This window comes from Barbus barbus, assembly GCF_936440315.1.
Source record: "Barbus barbus genome assembly, chromosome: 36".
Lineage (NCBI taxonomy): Eukaryota > Metazoa > Chordata > Actinopteri > Cypriniformes > Cyprinidae > Barbus > Barbus barbus.
In genome coordinates, this window is record NC_136714.1 from 3,132,234 (window position 1) to 3,136,103 (window position 3,870).

Below are 3,870 nucleotides of genomic sequence, written 5' to 3' on the forward strand. Positions count from 1 at the left end.
ATCTTAGAAAATTAGATGATTTGTGTTAAACTGAAAATTATTTCATCATCTACTCATCCACAATCCATGTTGCACTAAACCTACTGAAACACAAAAGGAATACATAAAGTGTGTATGTGTTAAAATGCAATAATCTGAATTTAAAACTCAAGTCACAAACAGGATCCTGCAAGTTACCCACACTCTGCAGAAAAAACTTCTCATCGGTTCATCAATGCTCTGTCCAATCTGTTGATCAGAACCCGAATGACAACATCAAACCCACACAGCAGCTTTGAGCATCATGTCAAGCTCCCTAAACCTATCTAAGACATCAGCTGAGAACTGCAGTTTTTGCAACAAACAATGCAAACTTGATTTAAATAACAATTATTTCGAATTTTATTACCATGAACTGTTACAATAATGGCTTTAGCCAGATTACAGACATGTATAAATATGTACATACAGTTTATAAAGAATATGAAGAAAGACATGCAGACAGTAATGCATTTTATAACAGAAACAATATACACCATTTTATATTATTTGTAATTTTCTAGGTTAGTAATACAGTATGCAACATGGTTAATCTCATTCAGTTTTCAGTTTCTTGTCAACAAAATCAAATCAAACATTCAACCAAATTTTTATTTTTTTTAATTATGAACAGCATTTAGTATTTTCCCACATTGCTCTCATGTTAAGAAAAATGTACACATACAGAATCTACCACCACAAACATGGGTTTGACTCATAACACAACAGCACCCATGTCAACCACATGAGATCTATAACAATAGGGGGAATCCATAACATTTACAAAAGTCATTTTTTTCTTATTTCACATATTATAACTATCATAAATATAGGTCATTCTCTCAGTTAAATAAAGCCATGAAGGAAATCTAAAAAGCCTATCCACAAATGTATACTCCGAGTACTCTAGCTCAGTGGTTCTCAACTGGTTGTTTGCATGTCAGTTCTGGGCCACAGACAGCAAAATAAAAATAAAAAACACCCATGAAAATGCAATACTAAGTGCAAACTGTGTGTGTGTATATACAGGGGATAAAGAGAGAGAGAGAGAGAATTAAACTATAAAGCAAAAATAAAAGTGTATAGTTGAGCTATAAACCAATGCTTCCCATGTCTTGCTGTTAAAGTTAACAGCTGTGCATTCAATCTATCATTTAAAATAACAATAATAACAATATACTTCCACACATTTTAGCACATTCTTCTAGACAAGTCACAAATGGAAAAGTCATGGCGCCGCAGCATTGGCTGCCCACTGCTCCGGGTGTATGTTCACTACTGTGTGTACACTTGGATGGGTTAAATGCAGAGCACAAATTCTGAGTATGGGTCACCATACTTGGCCACACACCACTTCCCTTTCCCTTTCCCTTTTAATGCTAAATTTCAGTGAGTGACCGGTTTATGCTGATTCTCCTTCCGTTTAAAGCATGCATGTTTTTAAACTTGCCTTGAATGGCACAAAGTATTGTTTTCCTGTATGCACTGGATAAGAAGTAATAGATAATTGGGTCTAGGCAGCTATTTAGAGCAGACAATAGCAAGGTACTCTCATTTAAGATGTGCAACAATTGTTGGCTATGAAGATCTCCGATCACATTCAGCTGAGCCAGAACGTATGGTATTCTTACTGCATGGTAGGGAAAGAAACACAATGTAAAAATGGCTGGTACTAAGAAAGTCTTCATGATGACCCTATTTTTGACCTTAGGGTCACCATTACCCATGGACATAGTCCTGAGTTTCTTAGTGATCTTCACATAAAAACAAAGAAAGGCTACATAAAAAACGAGGAAAAGCACCACTGTTGTCAGGTTTATGATCCCACTGACAGGTCCTTTGCTGTGGAAGTGGAAGCAAATCTTGTCACACGGATGTTTTTGACTGTTGCTTGAAAAAAAGGGAATCGTTCCTGAAATGAGGATCACCCAGACGATGTAGCTTGCCGTGTGGCTCCACTTTGTCTTTTGGATTCAAAAGACCCAAACAGGCTTGATGATTTTCAAATAGCGATCCAGACTGATGAGGCTGAGGAACAGGATGCTGGAATACATGTTGATGTAGAAAAAGATGCCTACCATCTTGCACAAGTAGAAGGGACCTTCTTTGTTGTGGTAGTAAACTCGCAGGGGCAAACACATGACCAGGAGGGTGTCCGCCAGGGCAAGGTGCCGCATGTACACGGCCATGGAAGAGTCTGTATGCCGCCATAGGAAAAATATGTAGAGGGTGACGGTGTTACAGAGCAGACCAATGCAACAGATGAGAATGTAGCCGATGGGCAAGAAGGGCCACAATATGCCATCATGAATCTGACAGGACTCATTGGTGGTTAAATTGCCTTCCTGCAACATTGTGACAGCCCCAAAAAAATTGGTGTACACTTGCTGACCGCTGCTCCTCAAAATCTTGACATAAAGTGATTTTCGGTTGTCCTAATGGGGCATGGCAGGAAAAGGTCAAAAAATGGTCTATATGAAGACAGGTTTTCACTTGATCTATTCCTACAACTTGTAGAATTGCTTTTGAATAAATGCTAAGATCCCAAGAAAAGAATAGCACTCTTACCTGTGTGGCTGGTTTGCTTGTGCTTGAGCAAGTGACTAGATACATGTGTGTTCAGAAACTCCAGTACCTATGCAGGAAGCTTTGCTCGCATGTGACGTTGGGCCCTGGTTTCTGTGGTTGACATTACTGCTAACCTCAGAAAAAATGCAGAGTGCTAGATAAACCAAGCTGTTAGAAAAACAAAACTTACATTCATTCTCAGAGCACAGTAAATATCTGGTTGCTTAAAATGAAAACTGGTGACCATCACCTAGTTTTTACCCCCAACAATATACACAATATAAGCTTGAGGAATATATACTTTAGAGGTCATTCACCCTGCTCCTGGAGACCCACTTGGGTTGGAACTAAACACTGCAGGACAGTGGGTCACCAGGAGTATGGTTGAAGACCTCTGCTTTAGAGCTCTTTGACTTGTACCAAAGTACAAGTACCAAAACAAACATCCATTTACTCATAAAATTTGCCTTTCAGTGTCTTCATCTTCTGTCATGTGCTCAGTAATAAAATGTCCAAGATATTTCAATTCAACACAAACAGTAAGATCCTTATCAGACAATTTAAAGCCAGACATTTTTGACATTCTGTTTAGGTCTACAGATCATAACAGCACTCTTACTAGCATTTTATATCATACCATGTTCAAAACCATGCACAGAACTGATGAGTTACATACTTGTTTACCATATATATTAAAACATATACACACACACGTCACTGTCATGTTTAACTTTAAAACCAATCTATAGTTATCTGCAGAATTTATGAACTCATTTATCCTATCCAGCAAAATCTTTTCTAAAACTTTTGACAGAATACTCAAAGCTATTGGTCTGTAATTATCTGTACAACCTAGCATACCAGCTTTGTTCTTAATAACTTGGCACTAACAAAACAGACAGTATTGAGTCTGGTAACAAACCATGAATCATAAAATCAGTAAAACAGACAAAAGGGGGCTACCCTCTTACTACCAGAGGTCACGCATGTTCAAGTCTCAAGCAAGTCTCAAGTCCCTATCATCAAGTCTCAAGCAAGTCTCAAATGGAAGGCTGCATCCTATGAAGGCTTCATATCTCGGCTGCCACGTCATCAAACGTCGCTGAAGGCCATCTCAGTCGTAAGGATCCTTGGAAGACAGCTTTCGTTTCGCGTCCTTCATTCAGCTGAAATTGAATGATGCATGGGATGTATCCTCCGTGACCTTCAATCAACCACAATCCTTTGAACCCATTCCATTTCATGAAAATAAACTGATGAAAAGCAAGTCAGTACTGAGCTTGT

General features: G+C 38.5%; 1 pseudogene across 1 annotated transcript; it reads right to left on the reverse strand.

The window, feature by feature from the left end:
* Positions 1-1,379: 1,379 nt before the first annotated feature.
* On the reverse strand, positions 1,380-2,372 carry LOC306855568 (putative G-protein coupled receptor 34; annotated as a pseudogene). The gene has a single exon. The product of its transcript is annotated as a putative G-protein coupled receptor 34 (transcript).
* Between the last annotated feature and the right edge of the window lie 1,498 nt (positions 2,373-3,870).